Source organism: Pristis pectinata, chromosome 25 (genome assembly GCF_009764475.1).
Source record: "Pristis pectinata isolate sPriPec2 chromosome 25, sPriPec2.1.pri, whole genome shotgun sequence".
NCBI classification, from domain to species: domain Eukaryota; kingdom Metazoa; phylum Chordata; class Chondrichthyes; order Rhinopristiformes; family Pristidae; genus Pristis; species Pristis pectinata.
Window position 1 is genome coordinate 9,628,311 of NC_067429.1, and position 18,045 is coordinate 9,646,355.

At 40.1% G+C, this 18,045-nt stretch overlaps 1 protein-coding gene across 11 annotated transcripts in view; it reads right to left on the reverse strand.

Annotated features, from left to right (window-relative positions):
* Window positions 1-18,045, reverse strand: part of raraa (retinoic acid receptor, alpha a) — a 500,456-nt gene that overhangs the window by 274,373 nt on the left and 208,038 nt on the right. For 5 of the 11 annotated variants that reach the window (XR_007958175.1, XM_052038428.1, XM_052038427.1 and 2 more), the window contains one exon: window positions 17,435-17,494. The exons of 3 other annotated variants lie outside the window; for them this stretch is intronic. The gene's annotated coding sequence lies outside the window, so the exon portion shown is untranslated. 3 more of the 11 variants (XM_052038436.1, XM_052038435.1, XM_052038432.1) reach the window with 3 other exon arrangements.

Below are 18,045 nucleotides of genomic sequence, written 5' to 3' on the forward strand. Positions count from 1 at the left end.
CAAGGTATTCATGATAAGCAAGGACTGGACCTGACATTCTAGATAGTGGTTTCCCTTCTCATTTTGAGGAAATGCATAATGCAATATGTTGTGAAAATTGCAACAAACAACAATTTGTACTAGTCATTTCCTAAAATGTCTAATCCTGAACATGGCAGCAGGACAAGGTATTATCTCAAGGGTGGGAAGAGATACAGTTGGGTAAGCCATACTAGATTTCTTTTGTCTATGCCTCAGAACTGAAAGGCATCAAATGAGGAGGTTTGGGAAACTGTTCTAAACCCCACTCTCAGCTAGGGAAACAGAGTAATCATAGCAAAGCATAAATTCAGGCTAAGCAAAGACAATATCAAATAAGTAAATATGACTGAACCCCAGGTCAAATAGCAATTAATACTTGTGGGAGTTTGCTGTGAGCAAATTAGCCGTTATGCTTACTATATAACAATGAATGTGGGGGCAGCATGTAGCATAGCGGTTAGCATAACAACTATTACAGCGTCAGGACCTGGGTTCAATTCCCGCTGCTGCCTGTAAGGAGTTTGTACGTTCTCTGTGCTTGTGTGGGTTTCCTCCAGGTGCTCCGGTTTCCTCCCGCATTCCAAAGACGTATGGGTTAGGAAGTTGTGGGCGTGCTATGTTGGCGCTGGAAGCGTGGCGACACTTGCGGGCTGCCCCAGAACACTACGCAAAAAGACGTATTTCACTGTGTGTTTCGATGTACATGTGACTAATAAATAAATATCTTAAAAAATCTAAAATAGCAATTAATATTTGTGGGAGTTTGCTGTGAGCAAATTAGCTGTTATGCTTACTATATAACAATGAATGCACTTCAAAAGTATTTCCATAGTTCTCGAGTACTTGAGACATCATGAGGATGTGAAAGGGGGAAGTCCTTATCAAGCCTTCCTTTATTTCACAAAGGGCACCAGCACTCAAACGAGATGTTTTTCCACTTACTACTAAAGAGTATGATCTTCCAAGGAGCCTGTACCAGTGGGTCAAAATATCAGGATCACCAAACAATGATTGAAAAGTGGTTGCATTTTCAATTACCTTATGCTCTGCACTGAAGACAATGTAAAACAGGGTACAGACAAAAGGTCATTGTAAATAGGCCACACGTCTCTTTGATACCTATCAAGAGCACACTAAGAATTGAGGAAAACCTGTCCTTGTTACATGTAGGCAAGCAAGGGATATTCTTCAGCATACAACAGTGGGTCAAACTGTGTTGTTAGTAATCACAGGTGATAATCCTCATATTATGCGATGCTAAACTGAGGTCCCATCAGTGCCCTGGTCAGATGAACCACAAGGGATGCTATAACACTATTTTGAAGCACAAGGGTATTATGCCCTGTGCCCTGGCTAATACTTACACCATAACATCACTAAACAGACTATCTGGTCACTATCATGTTTGTTGTATGCAAATGGATTCTGGGTTTTCTTTATCACAATAGTGGCCATACTTCAAGAGGGATTCATTGGCTCCAGAGAGCTTACAGACTTCCTGAGGTTGTGAATGGTTCTGCATAAATGCAAGTATTTTCTTTCAATAAAAGCATCGGTATGTCTTCCCCTTACATACCTACAAGTTTTATATCCAAATGTTACATCTTGCAGTTCAGTATAGAACCATAGAACACTACAGCACAATACAGGCCCTTCGGCCCACCATGTTGTGCCGACCTTCAAACCACACCTAAAACTATCTAACCCCTTCCTCCCACATGTCCCTCTAACTTAAATTCCTCCATACGCTTATCTAACAATCTCTTGAACTTGACCAACGTATCAGCCTCCACCACCACCCCAAGCAGCGCATTCCATGCGCCAACCACTCTCTGGGTGAAAAACCTCCCTCTGACATCTCCCTTGAACTTCCCACCCATTAACTTTAAAGCCATGCCCTCTTGTATTGAGCATTGGTGCCCTGGGAAAGAGGCACTGGCTGTTCCACTCTATCTATTCCTCTTAATATTTTGTATACCTCTATCATGTCTCCCCTCATCCCTCCTCCTCTCCAATGAGTAAAGCCCTAGCTCCCTTAGTCTCTCCCTCATAATCCATACTCTCTAATCCAGGCAGCATCCTGGTAAATCTCCTCTGCACCCTTTCCAATGCTTCCACATCCTTTCCTATAATGAGGCGACCAGAACTGGACACAGTACTCTAAGTGTGGCCTAACCAGAGTTTTGTAAAGCTGCATCATTACTTTCATGGCTCTTAAACTCGATCCCACAACTTACGAAAGCTAAACATCCTGTAAGCTTTCTAACTACCCTATCACCTGTGAGGCAACTTTCAGTGATCTGTGGATATGAACCCCCAGATCCCTCTGCTCCTCCACACTGCCCAGAACTCCTACCATTTACCTTGTATTCTGCCTTGGAGTTTGTCCTTCCGAAGTGTACCATCTCACACTTCTCCAGATTGAACTCCATCTGCCACTTGTCAGCCCAGCTCTGCACCCTATCAATATCCCTCTGTAAGCTTCGACAGCCCTCCACACTATCCACAACACCACCGATCTGTGTGTCATCTGCAAACTTGCTAACCCACCATTCCACCCCCTCATCCAAGTCATTAATAAATATCACAAAAAGTAGAGGTCCCAGAACCGATCCCTGTGGGACACCACTAGTCACAGCCCTCCAATCCGAATGCACTCCCTCCACCACAACCCTCTGCTTTCTAATCTGTATGAACACAGATTACTCACTCTATCCACCCAATTTGTTTTCACCTAACAAGGTAAACCAGAGAGACAAACAGAGCCTTAAATAGGTATACAATTGCATTTGCATAGCCATATATGAGCACTGCTTTGGCCAAGCTCTGTAAATCTAGCAGAGTTCTGTCCTGACCTAAGCAATATGTAGAGATGCATTGGAGTTGCTCTAGAAACTAGTGAAAATGCAATACACAAGTTTTTTTAAAAAAAACATTCTTGGCAGTCCATAATGTCCCCTCCCCTAAGTAACTGCTATAACATGAATACAAAATTCCAATCCCAAATTGAACCCAGGGAGAAGTGGCAACAAGTCACAGGTAGGCCTGCTCACTTCATTTTTCAACTTCGGGCAATATTTTGTTTAACATTTCCAAAAAATAGTACATTTATCATCTGGAGATTTTTTTTTTAAGTTTACAAAGTTTTGATATTTAATGTGCACAATATGAGGAGAAAGCAAGAGCACAAGCCTCCCCAAAAATCATGTTATAAAGTATGTGTAACCTGAGAGTAGGGTGTGTTCGCACTTAGTTCCTAACATTAGGGCTGTATGTGTATTCATAAAGATTTAAAGCATTCAATTACATATAGTTCCATGAAGATGGTAAGACTGCTATTCAATGGTTTATGATGTAGATGCTTTGTTTGTGTTCGTGTTCGTGTGTGTGCATGCGTGTGGTCTGTACTGCACATCTCCAAGCTTGTGATTCTTCACTCCATGGAAACTGAGTTTGGATGGTGCATTTTCAGCTGAGTTTTGATCCTATTAATCTATAACCACTTTCCAACAGCCTGTCATTGAACAGCAATCATGAATGAAAAACTTATTTTCCTTCTCTCTCACCTAGCAACCAAAGTGCTATCACTTGGTCAAGATCTTGGATTCCCAGGGATTAGTGAGGATCTTGCACTTTTTTCAAGTTTTGAGACCACCTTTGATTCCTTTTCCTTTGTCGAGCTGGTAATGTCTTGGTGTGACAGAGTTCAGAATAGATTGCCTGTTTCAGGAATCTGGTGTCAGGCATGCAAGTGACATGGTCTGCTCAAAAGGAGTGTACTTGGGGCCTTCACGACAGTGATGTTGGCCTGGGAGAGGAAACTGATGTTGGTTCACTTATGCTCCCAGTGGATTTTGCAGAAACAGTGTTGCTGCATCGCTCTCCAATTGCTTTGAGATACAAGAGTGCAAGTCTCAGAAGCATACAGGCAAGATCATCTGCTCTAGGCCATAGACCAAACCTAAATTTTCCCAGTGTAATACTAGACAATCTCTTTGTCACTTATGAAGCAGTAATTTTGACGGTTATATTTGTTCCTCATACAACTCTGTCAATAAACAAGAACAACCCCAAAGTCATGTAATTCTTTCCATAAACTATATGCTTTATTGTTATTACCCTTCTCCAAAGCATACAAAATCACAGAAAGGTTATGACGTAGAAGAAGGCCATTACTTTCCAATACTGGATCCATGACCCCGCAGATCACGGCTCTTCAAGTGCACATCTGAGTACTGTTTAAGTGTGAGGAAGGGTTCTGCCTCTACCACCTTTTCAAGGAGTGAGTCCCAGACATCCCAGCTGAAGAAAAGGCTTATCTTACATCCAACTGTTCTACCAATTACTTTATATTTATGCCCTCAGTTTTTTAACCTCTCTACTAAGGGACACAAGTCCTTCCTATATGGTCCAGCTAGGCTCCTCATAAGCTTATACATCTCAGTTATGTCTTCCCTCAGAATTATCTCTTCCAAAGAAAACAGCCCTAAATTGTCCAATCTTTCCTCACTGCGAGAATTTTTGTAGTCCTGGGAACATCTTCATAAATCTTCTTGAGTACAATCACATCTTTCCTGTAATGTGATCAAATGTTTTCACAGTACTCAAGCTGTAACCTAGTACTACATACAGTTTCAGCATAACATCTCTGCCCTTATATTCTGTGCTGTGGCTAATAAAGGAAGGCGTCCATATTCCGCTTTAGCCACCCACTGACTCATCCTGCTCCCTTTAAAGATCTGAGGACATTATTCTTGCAGTATTAAACCCAGCTGAAATAATATATTGTGTAATATCCATTTAAATAGATTTGCAAATAAAAAATAATTTTCAACATCAAAATTTAAATCAGGCATGGCACCAAAAAGCAATTTTACTCCTTCCACATCCCAGTGAGTATATGAAGCTGCAACCTCAAAATTTTGTAGCTCAACTGAGTGTCCACATATTAATATAACTGAAATGTATTAATTTTTGATTATTCTGAAACACCAACATAAGAGAAAATATATGTGCTGAGACTATTAGGTAAATAACGGCCCTAATATGTCCCAGAGGCTAGTTTATTTTACTTATCCAATATACTGGTTAGGAAGCCTTTCCAAAGATTCCTCTTTTCTGCCCAGAATGTGCCTTTTTCCTGAATAACGATGTGAAAGATAAGGCCTTGTGAATTCTACCAATGCAAAACCCAAGGGCAGAATTATTTAAAAAATTTGGTCTGTTTCCATTAAGATTAAAAAAATTTTTGCATTTTGTTTGTTAGTTCAAACCAACACAGGGTCTGAATTTTTCCCTATCTGGAGCTTTTAACAAAGTCACATATTCCATTTTGCTCCAATCCCTTTCCTCCACTTCCGAACTCAATGGGATTTGCCCTCAATTACTTTGACATTCCTTCTCCACATCCACCATCCCAGGATGAGCTTGTATCTTACTCAATCTCAAACTGAGTTTTCAAATCTATTTCCTCTCCATCATAAAAACCATCTGCTTTTGTCTCCAAGATAATGCACAGCTAACTTCTGTCCATCTGCTCCTGAAGCCCTCATTTATGCCTTTGTCACTTCAAGGCCCAACCATTCTTTTCCAGCAGAGCAGACAGTGAGGAATAATGTTCTACAATCATTGACTTTGATTCTTTGCAAGGGTGCAAACTTGATTGTTGGGATTCAGGTTTGTGACAGCAGGAGAACTGGGCAAGGATTCAGGAGGTTACTTTAATAACTTCAACTATCTTCTTAATGAAGACAAGGGAATTGAAAGGAAAATTCATCTTCTTAAATAAGGTTTTACTATAGTGTAATCCATCCTCCACTTGTTATAAATTTCAGTCCATCAAAAGCTCTACTGCCCAAAATCTAATCCTGGTTTTGATGGTCCACACAGACTCATAGCCCAACAATATCTCAAAATGATAAACTTCATGGCCCCGTATCTGTAGCATATTCCTACATTAGAACTTCAGCTAGACTATGTTCCCTTTTCACCTTCCTTGTAATTGTACTATTAAGGTGTTTAGGCCACACACGCTGGAAGTTTTATCCTAAACCACACAGCCCTCTTCCCCATTTAAAATCTGAGATTTTTGATCACCCCTACATAGTTGGATGCATAGAGGGAACCAGCTGGCACAAAGGTCACCCCAACAATCATTAAGCATTTATGGACACATATGTACGCATACAATATGGATTTTTTTTAAGTGTACCCAAATGACGACAAATTTCGATTTATGGTCCTCTCTTTTCTCGTATCAGCAATATTTGATTCCACCTCTGGAACACACTTTGAAACAATTTTCTATGGTAAATTACACAACATTTGCAGTACAAGCCTATAAAATACAAAATGACAGTAATTAAAATTTATTTTCAAACATAAGTTTGCAGACACAAAAATTGGTGGAGTTGTAGATAGCAAAGGTTGTCTAAGGATACAGCTGAACATAGATCAGCTGGAAAGTTGGGCAAATCGGTGGCAGATGGAATTTAATCCAGGCAAGTGTGAGGTAGTACACTTTGAAACCAATGCAATCTGTAAAATCTACATTAACCATTCCCACAAGGGAAGTCTCCTGTTTGCTATGAACATAGACAATACTGGCCACTTAACATTACTAACAAGCAATTGACAAATCAATAACAATTACTACTTAAATCAGGAATGCCTGATTGATGTATGATGTTATGATGTATGATTGATGATGCTGTATGATGTATTATTTCTTAATTTCAAAACATCCAAAAAGTTCCATCCTTTGGTAAATAATCTGGCAGCAATTCATTGAATCAACCCTACTTAAACTCTTTCTAACTGACACACTATAGTTACTATTTTTTTAATTTGTCCGCTTTCAGTGCACCATCTCTAATGCCACACAGAAAGTAATACTGTTGCTGCAGGCAGCACATCGAGGAGCAAGCTGAAATTTATTCTTGGCTCCAATCTTAAGTTTTAAAATCAATTTGTGCTATACCTCGTTCTCAAATGTACTTGGCAAACCCATAGAAGTGAAAAATATCCACCTTGGAAAAATGCAAAAAACAAGCAATCCATGCCACACTAGTCAAATCATTTTTTAAAATATTCTTAGGACTTCATTCTTTTACCTAACTTGGATGCGAAAGAAAAATCTCCAAGCATACCTTTCTTTTAAAAGGGGTGGGAGGAGGGGGTGGCCAGTGAGAGTAAATTTACAAAGTATTTGCATTCCGACTCTAAAATCTTCCATAATGTCATTGGTCCCTTTCCCCAAGCCAAGAGAAACAGTCTCCAAAGGACATTCACACGAAATCCGATTGGGTGCTCACCACCATACCAAGTGTAGGACAATATGATGTTGACGTCAGACTCAAATGTGCACCTCCAACTCAACCACAGTCTGTCGAAGGGTCAGCCCAGTCCTGCACCAGATCACCAACAATGGCACTGAGGATTCTTGTGTGAAACATGCCACAGGGAACAGAACAATTTCACACCCAAATGTTCCATCATTGATTGCAACATTATACTGTTCTCAGAATCACAGAATGGTTCTAGCCCAGGAGACCACAATGTGGCCCATCTCGTCATACCTGTTCCACGTCAGAGCAATCCAGCAAGTCCTACTCCCTCACCCTCTCTCTGTAGCCTTGCAAATTCTTTCCTTTCTGATGCATGTCCAGCTTCCTTTTGAACACAATTGAATCTGCCTCTACTCCTTCCCTGGCAATGCATTCCAGACTCTAATAACCCACCAAGTAAAATATATTTTTCTCATGCTACTTTTGGTTCTTATGCCATTCATCTTCATTCAATGATCCCTCTTGTAGAACAATCAAACTTATATAAGCCTTTTTTTTAAAAAATAAAAAAGGTTAAATAGCAGAAGATGTACATGTGAGCATTACAAGGGATCTTTGGCATTAAAGGGTTAACAGCTTCCATTGAAATCTGCCCTGTTTGAATAGGAAACGTGCACTGCACTGTCTGAAGCACAGATAAAGTTCTCTGTGAATTATAAATGTACCAACAGCAGTGATAAATTCACTCTGACTTGGATCTCTGGGTACAGTTCAAGGCCATTAAAAACAGTAAATACTTTCCTCTCTTAACATTATTCAAACCTGTCAGTCCAAAGAATCAGTCATATCCAATTCATCACAGAGCATGTGGTAATCCTTTTGGAATGTAGAAAATTACTTCCAGATGTGGACCCCAGTAATTTTTAAAAAACATTTGCCCCTTCTAAAAAAAATCATAAATTACCCAAACATATCAAAGTTGAGCTTTTCTTCTTTTATAATGAAAATCACTCATAACCATCTGCAAAGTTGTCTGCTGAACTCAAGTGAACTGATGTTTGTGCTGGAAAGAGCTGGCACTCAGTGATCTGAGTTTAATAGAATATACTGTCAACTTTCTGGTTAGAGCATTGGATTCATGCTCCATCACTTCTTCAGGGGAAAAAATAAGCAGCCTTATCAGACATGGAAGAGAGAGAGAGAAGTAGAAATACTAAAGCTGGAATTCTGACAGACTTAAGTTGGCTATGGAACATTTTGAACAAAGGCCTCACATCCCATTTTTACAGGGAGTGCACAAATTAGGCACCAGGATTTACAGGAGAAGGCGGCTGGCTGGCTTGTCGTTTTTTTTGGACTCAAAAATAAGGCCAAATTGCATTTTGATATTAGAACATTTTAGTAATGTTATGAAATACAATTCCAAAAATACATTAACTGATCAAGAACAGAAACTAAAGCAAATACCACAATAAGTTACTTTAGATTTCAGTTTTCGCAGATGGCCAACTGTAGCGCAGCTACAAATTAGTTTGGTTCATGGTTCTATGCTCCAGAATGCACTGTGCAAGGATGTGTAATACACCAGGATTGACACTGGGGCAATCCCCAAACTTGTAACTGGTTTGAATCATGAAATCCAATTCAGCTGCAACAGAAGAGATTAGAAGTACCTGATTTCTAGGCAATGTAACCAGGAGGTAAATTTCAAACAAACACTTATCAATTGCAGACCAACTTGTAACTATCCTCAAGGACTTAAGGATGGTAAGCAGCATTTCAATGTGTTGAGCTGAAGACTGCATGACTGGTGTTGGGAAATTGGTATTAGTTGATCCATAACAGGAATCCTGGCAGCTTCATCACATCGAAGGCACCATTGGTAATTGGCTCATTGGTGGGACTTGGAGCTGTAATTCATCTGACTCAGTTCTAACTAAACCAGCAAGTCCTGGCCCTGCTAGGTGGAGTGGTTCTAGGTGAATAAGTTGTGTTGCAGTGAAATGCACAGTTATATCTGGTTAAATTCTGTCTTAGGGACTTGGAGACCCCTAAGACATGGTATACATGACAGGCATAAACATCCACATAAAAAAATTTAAGCAATTATTAAAAAATATTTTCTCCAATAACATTGAGAAAATATGTAATTGTTTTTTTTGCCTCACCACAGTACATTCATTTATATTTTTCCCAATGCTTTATTTCCCCCTGATTTCTCCCTCTGTTCCTGAAATTGGTGTGTTTCACAGGTGACAATTCCTCTACAATGCCTGACCACTGGACTACTCTTTATTTGCAAGCCCACTGAGTGAACTAATCACCAAATTGTTTGATCACAAAGAAACAATCAAGCCTGATCCTGGTTCTTGCCCAAGGTCCACTTATGCATTTTTTTTATAGGAGGTCACGGTAGAGTGATTGGGGTAAATAATCTGATAAATTTTCCTCCTTCTAAGCCTAGTTCTAATTATCACTCCAGCTGAGAAGAACTAAATGAGCAGACCAAATTTACAACTTTTCTGGCTATAATCTTATCTCACTGTGCAAAGAACAAGAGATGACAAAGTCTGCAGGAGTGCACTCAGTTTGAACAAGATGATAGAGCCAATGTGAAAGAATCACTGATAAATTGAAATATAGATGGAAGGGTGGTTTGTACAATACCTCATTCCATACATTAAATAAAGGAAGAAGACTTGAATTTTTATAGCATGTTTCAGAAGCATAAGATATTCCAAAGTAGTCATCAGCTAGACTGCTTCTGAAGTGTTGCCGTTGTAATGCGGGAAGTATGATAGCCAACTTGTACACAGCAAGCTCCCACAAACAGCCAATGATAATGACCAGATAAATGTTTTTTTAAGTGATGCTGACTGAAGGATAAATATTGGTCTGGACACTGGAAATAACACCCTTACTCTTCTTCAAAACAGTGCCATTTAATGTTCATCTTAGACTACAAATAGGGCCTTGCTTTAATACCTCTGAAAGTGCAGTATTCCCCCTCAAGTCTGCACTGAAGCAGCCGAGGTTTGTGGCTTGAACCTCCGGAGTGGGATCCTGCACAGACATTCCCTTACTTTTCCTGTATAATGTAGTGGAGTAACAGCATGACAGGCCTGAAAATCAAGAGTTTTGCGAAGAAAACACATATATTCTGAACATCTTTAAAATATGCCGATCTACATTATGTTTGTACCTGTATTAGAGGATTATTGCTGCTATCTTCAAGAATTATATGCAGGCAACCAGTTTCCAAAAGGCAAATCTTTCACATCCATCAGCAAAGCTTGCTATGTTTACCAAGCCTGATCACAAGGAAACTGTTCCCCACTGCCTCTTCCTGGCATCTAATCTTAACAAATCCCAGATTCTAATTTACACTTCTTTTACATACGATTATATCTAAATACACTGGAGTTGGGAACAAATATGTGGGACAAGGGCATCATTAACCATTAGTGCAGTGACCCCTTAAAAATCAATGTTAAAGCAGTTTAAAAGGATCCATTTGTAAACTATCCCAGGCAGAGCAATCTGATGAACCCTGTATTATGCATACCTCATAATTCAATCAAATAACATATATTCATTTATCAAACTTTTCTTCCTCCCCCACCACACGGATATCCAATAAATATTCCTTTTAGTTTGAAAATCGAACACACATGTTGGACATTTGGGAATTAAAGAACCAGAAGCAAGAGATTAGATCGTCATTAGCTCCACAGTGCTACAACTCTCTTCTCTCTCCCTCTTCCCCCCCCCCCCCCCCCCCCCCCCTTTCATTTGTATTTGGCACAGCAGTTGGAAAAATATCAGCAAACTCTTCGTCTTCTGACAGGCTGGGGCCAAGAACCAGGCTTCAGACACAGCTCCGATTCCCACAGGCGGACAGACTGATGGAAAACAGAACAGTCTCGGCAGTACGAGACTTGAACCAGGACCAGTCAGTAAACATACAGCCTGGAAACACAAGTTATCCACATCTCGTTTCTCGGTAACGTCACCACCCACCCCCTACCCCTCCACACACACACACACTCTCTCTCACACACAACTCTTTCTTTAGGTAGCCAGAATATTCTCAGGAAGGAAACCATAAACCAAAGTTTGCACCAACCTTGTGTTTGCAATCCTTAACAATACACTGGTATCAAATCCATTGAGCAGAGAGTTGAAGAGGGGAAGGCAGGTTACCGTGTAAACTTTAGGAACAGGAAAAACAAAATTGTAACACGAGAACCCTGTCGATGTCATCAGCCAGCAAGCCAGTTGGAACGCTCTGACCGTAGACTTCCAGCACACCAGTCACTTCACCCACCTGTCGAGCGGTGCTATGGATTTGCGAGCTCCTGTGATTTCCTGTCTGTCCGGCTGGCATTACAGTGAGCGCACCAGCACAAGGATTACAGGGTGTTACAGTGCAATAGCAACGTTGTGAAACACTAGAGATACCGCTCAGCACTTGGGAGGGGGTTGTTCTCTTGATCGCTTTGGGGATTTAACCTGTCAGTGGCTGAGCCGCAAAAGAACACAGAGATTGCAGGTTCGGTCCCAGCTCTGAACCGAGACACTGACTGACTCTCCGCGAATGGGGGCAGGGGTGCTTTCAGCAGGAAGTGCCGGGCGCCAGTGCAGGGCAGCACACGCTGAGGTGTGACGCAGCCCACAGTGGAATAGCTTTCTGACACGGAGCGAAGGGTGACTGCCTCTGCACACGGAGCAAGCGTGTTCCCCACAGTGAGGAGGAGGAGGATTCACAAAGGAAGACAAAAGTCCGGCGGAACAGCCCTTCAAGCGGGGCTTGCTTGAGATTCCTGTAATTTCAAACAACACTTTGGCTCAGGGGAAAGGAAGAAACAGCCACAGAGGGGGTGGAAATTTTAACCACAGCAAACATCAGCCAAACAGCCAAAATACCGCTTCAAGCGTCAGATTAAAAGTGATGAACACAGCCACCAAAGCTTGCATGCCCTGAAGATCATCCTTTTTATTTCACCATCCAGAGGAAATCACACATTGAACAAATCGCTTTTCTCAATTAGTCTCGCTCAACCTAATAGGCATATTCCTAATTCCCGTTTACCCAACTAGAGCCACGACAACATTAATTCTCCCTGAGGCTAAACACTTGAACTTCAGAACACAGAACAGGCCCTTCGGCCCACGGCGTCTGTGCTGAACACGATGCCAAATTAAACTACTTCTGCCTGCACGTGATCCATACTCCTCCATATTCATGCATCCGTCTAAAAGCCTCTTACCTGGAGTGTTTTGCCTTCCGTGTTCTGTGGTCGTCGACTTCGGAACAGAATTCAAAGAAAGCTACCAAAATTATTGATGAAGGAAGGGAGGGAGGGAGGGAGAGGAGAGTACAGCATCACTTGAATTTCTCCTCTCCTCCCGGAATCATTGTGAAACTGCTTCATATATTACAAACCCAGTTAACTCACTGAACCTCAGAATAATACAGCACAGAAGGCAGACATTTGGCTCTTTGGAAGTGTTCTCCACTTCAGTCCCACTGGTTGCTTTTTGTCACAACCCCCTGTGAATTTCTCTTTTTTTTAAAGTTTACATTTAATTCCCCTTTGCAAGCTATTATTGCTTTCACTACCCCTTTTAAGAAGTGGATTCCTGGTTCTAACAACTCATTGCCATTGCATAATGAATATTTCTCATTTCCTGACGAGAGTTTTGCCAATTATCTGGAATCTAGATTCTCTACTTACCAATTCTCTTCCAGTGGAAACAGATTGTCCGGATGGAGTCTATCAAAAGCTCTCACTAGGAAAGCTATCACAAGGACATGACTGCACTGGAGAGTATGCAGAGAAAAGTCACCTGGAGAGGATGACTTCAGTTATGGGGAGAGATTGGATAGGCTGAGCTTGTTTTCTCTGAAGGGAAGGAAGCTGAGGGGATGACCTGATGGAAGATTATGAGGCATAGATAAGGTAGAGAGTCAATATCTTTTTCTTATCAAAGAGGGTGCAGGTTTAACATGAGAGAAAGGAGTTTTAAAAAGGATCTGAAAGGCAAGTATTTTTTTTGTTACACAGAAAGTGGTTGATATCTGGAATGCACTGCCAGAGGAGGTGATGGAATCATATACAATTACCATGTTTAAGAAGCATTTGAACAGGCACCTAAAAAGGCAGATCATAGGATATGGTCCGAATGCAGGCAAATGGGATTAGGGTGGGCAAAAAGGGCGGCATGAACCTCGTGGGCTGAAGGGCCTGTTTCTGCACTGTATATGACTCTATGAAATTAAAATTATATCCAATATGTAGAGTTATTTGGTGCAATTGTAACTTAGAATAAATGCAAATGGATAGACATGATTATTAGATTCTAAGCCTACCATTTCAATTGTACAGAGTCCATCATCCAAATCCTTTCTGGCACAAGTGAACTACAGTGCGCACAAACTGGGCAAAATTTAAACCTGCAGTTTCTATGGCTTATAAAAGTGCCTTCATTTCATTACCTAATGCATAAAAAATTTAACAAAGTGAAATTTTTGAAATATTTTATTGCTGATTGCAAAGATAAATACTTCAGAGGATTTTAACATTACACTATTTTTAGAGTGGAATAACAAACTATAATCCGGCTTGAAGTCTTGGTGAAGGGTGCTCATGTGGTTCCGACTGATCCAAGTATGCAGTGCCTGGCAGCTGTAATATGGCATTACACTTCAGCATGACCTGTCCATGGATCTGATTCTGAAAACTGAAAGCAGCTGCTATCACCTGTGCACCATTAATTATTCCAGCACATGTTATGCCTTGAAAGATTTACCACAACCAGTTCAGCTTCCATTACAAGGCACTTTAAACTGAAAGTATGGTACCCTCAGCACTCACAATGCAATGTGATATAAAGCAGCTAAGCATTCTCCTTCAGTTGGCATCTGGATTACAAATTTTCTTGAGGCTAACAGCACAGCATTTGTTGCAAAACCCTTCCCAAGTCCCAGCAAGAAATGATGGCAGACTGGCTTTTCTAGAGCCCAATCTGAAAGGTGCCTGAATACTCCACTTCAATTTACTCTAATGTATTGCAGTGAAACGACCCAAACATGAAATTTCAACCTAATTTTGGTATTATACAGCAAGCAGAGCTACTGTAACTCTATGCACTCTTTCAAAAGTAAATATACAGAATTGATACTTTACTCAAGAAATATTTAAGAGAACATCAGCAAAATGTTTTAACTGTGTAGTTATTGTCTGGAATTCATAATACTGCATTAAAAGGTGGCGTCAAAGGTTTTCAAAAGGAATCGAGTGAGCTACAAGGAAAGAAAAGGGACTCCTCTACATGTAGGAGACACAGACTTGACTGCTTGAATGGCCTCTTCCTTTGCCAAAACAATTCTGTGATGCTTAATTCTTTCACTATTGTTCGAGATACTTTTTTAAAAAAAAGTAAGTGGATAAAAAAGATATCTTGGATATTTTGTGGTTCATGCTGATCACTATCTTGTGCCCATCCACCCACTTGATGGAAAATGCCCATGTATGCACTGTAGATTAGATTCCACAGCGATGCTTTCTACTGTAGACCGGCCAACTAACAGTGTCTGGTTTCATAAATAGAGAATAGCTGCCAGGCCTCCCTGGGACAACAATCCAGCAAGAATCAGAACATTAAGAGAAGAACAATAATTACTCCCTCTCGAGCCTGACAACCACAAAAGCTTGCAGCACTGCACTTCAGAGACCCAGAACGAACATCCATTTTGTAATACAAACAGAAAATGGAATTCAGATCATATTTCCCTGTGATCTCTGTGGGCAGGGCTAATCAGTTTAAGGGTGGGTGGTAACTTTCACTTCAGAAGCTTTCTGGAGGCATATTCAGCAACAATTTTCATTTTTGTTCCAAAATGCTTAATGCTAACTTTGGCAAAATATCAACTGGGGCCTGGAGCCTCTAAAACTAAAAAAAAGCAAGGCACTATTATGCAATATTCTCTTTAGATATTTGTTTCTTTGCATGGAGAGGAAATAGTCTTACAATAAAACATGACCCAAAAGGAGATTTCCTGAAAAGCTCTTTAACTTTGATCTTACATATACATTCTGCAATATTTTAATCTTTGACTTTACATTGTTCCATTTGGCAATACCATGACATCAAGCACAGCTTCCAAAGACCTCCCTTGTTTTTAAAATATGAAAATAGAATTGCTAATCTGAACCAGTTGAAACTGAAGACAACATGGACCCAGCAATTCATCACTCACCACTCCAAGAGGAGAAATGACAACAGCCATTCAACTTTTAAGTTGGAGGAAGAATTGCCATTTAATTACAGCATCACAGCTTAAAATTAGCAGCAGGAACTGGATCTGAAAACTGCAGTTGATAGGAAGAGTTGCCAAGTATCATAGCATGAAATGAGCAAAGCATCAGAATGAAAGGAGTACATTTTGTTCCATTTGTGTTATAAGGTTCAATTCCATTGTTGATTTTACATTTTAGCACATGAACTTGAAGAGCAATATTTGTTTTATTGATCTACCAGTCATCAGAACAGTCAGCCAATGCTACCTGCCTGTAACTAAACAGATTGTCACTCACCTGGTGATAATTTTCTAACGGTCTGCTAGAGTTTATACCATCATTATTCAAAGTTGTTGTACATTTTACATAGTCCACTTTATAAACTTTTCAAGCTGTGTTGAAACACTACTCTTTCAAAGCTACCAGCCCAGAAGGAAGCCATTTGCCGCATCATACCTGTATGATGCTCTGAAAGAATTATGCCTTTAGTACAATTCCCTTGTCCTTTCTACACTTTAAATTCTTTCTTTGTTTTCACTAATCCATATAACCTTTAGAAGCTGTTTTACTGCGTTTCTTGTATATCCAAACAACCAACTGCATAAAAAATACTAATCCTTTCCTCCTTGTGCTAATTTTAAACAATAGATTCCTATTACTGCTGGCTACTCAAATAGAGAAAGTTATTTTTTTAAACAAAATTCCTCTAGTTCCTATTCCTTAGCCTGATTAGGAAAGAGTATTAATGTTTCTAATCTCTTCTCAACTAAAGCTTCTCATCGCTGGATCATTTTAACAAATCTCTTCTATATTTCCTATCCTTCCTAAACTAGGGCATCCTGAGAGAGTATATGGTGATGTTTATTCTTTATACCATTCCTCTTCTATTGTATTACACTTTTTCATCCTGCTTCTGTAGCATTCGTGTTGTGTGTTAATATTATCAGCTTCAACCATTCTATGTGCAGTTCTAATGGGTGGAAATAAGTTCCTTTTTTTCTTTGATTCAATGAGTTGGTGCACACACTTTTGGTCTTTGGTAACCTTTTTCAAACAATGCCAACTAAAGCACAATAGAGCTAATGGAAAACAAAGCAGCAGAAGCCCAGTCCCACACATGAAAACTATTTTGCTATCAATCTCATAGGGACTGCCCCACAATGTACTCCTTAACCCACCATCCTCGCTTCACATATCTCAACTATTTCAGGGTTTATCTTGTACATCTAAAACACCTCACAATAAAGCCTACAGAATCAAACCAGGTCCATGCTTATACTCTACAACAAACTCTATAACATTTATCAGGCTTGCCTCCATAACCAGTCTATTTTAGTTCCCTCAGGTATGCATCAAGTCTCACCTTAAGTGTGCGACTACCATCTCTTTCATCCACTCCACATGGCAGCGAATTCACCATTGAACTTACTGGTGTCCTGCAATGTGACACCTTTGACTGAAGTTTCCCATTCCACTCTCAACAGATTTGGAAAACTGGCAATGAAGTCAATAAAAAGGGAATCCTGGGCAATCACCTGTCTGATAGTCAACTTGCTTCCACCAGCTTTCTGCCTCTGGTGAATGTGAAAATTGCCCGCAAGCTGTTCGGACCACAACATCCTCCCACTAGAGGAAGAGTCAGAACGACTCACAACAATTAAGGACTAATTGAAGGAAGATGTACACCGGGAACTCTCATCAAGGAAAGAAAATATGTTCAGTTTCTCTCAGCAATAATAGAATTTCAGTTCCATCCCCACCTGAACATTTAGTTCCATGTTTCTTGATTTGTTTTATAAAGAAATGAAGAATAGACAAACTTACCGTGAAACTGAAAAATTTATTGCATTCCCAAGAGTTCCAACACTAAAACAAACAGGAGTCCTGTGGATACAAAATGTCAGTTAGTGGCATATTATTTTCCAAAGTTTCAACTACTTCTCTAAAACAAAATCTCATAAATACATTGAGGTATCTTTGATTACTAATGTATAGGTAAGTATGCATCATTCCTCAGTGAACCAAAAATCTATAGCTTTGCATAAGGATTGATCAGTTGTATGTATGTGAGCTAAGCTGTTCATATAGATTTATGAGTATATTCATTGAGTGCCTGAGCTACACAACCAGAACTTGGATTTAAAACTTAGCATGTGCTGATTTTGGGAAATGTAGTGAAATAAACCATAGGATTGCTATTTTTGGCTTTAGCATCTTTAGCTTGGGGAAGAAAAGTAGCTGGGATTGCCATTCTGGTTGCTGTTCAACAGCATTTAGAGCACATATATTGTTTTAAACAGCAAGATCAGCCTTGGTTGAGATGCGTCACAACAATAAATGGATTCCTGATACCAGGAAGCATCGTGCATAGCTGTTTTGGTGACAATGTAGTGCAATAACTGCCATCTACCTAACCATGAGGAGTTCATATTTTC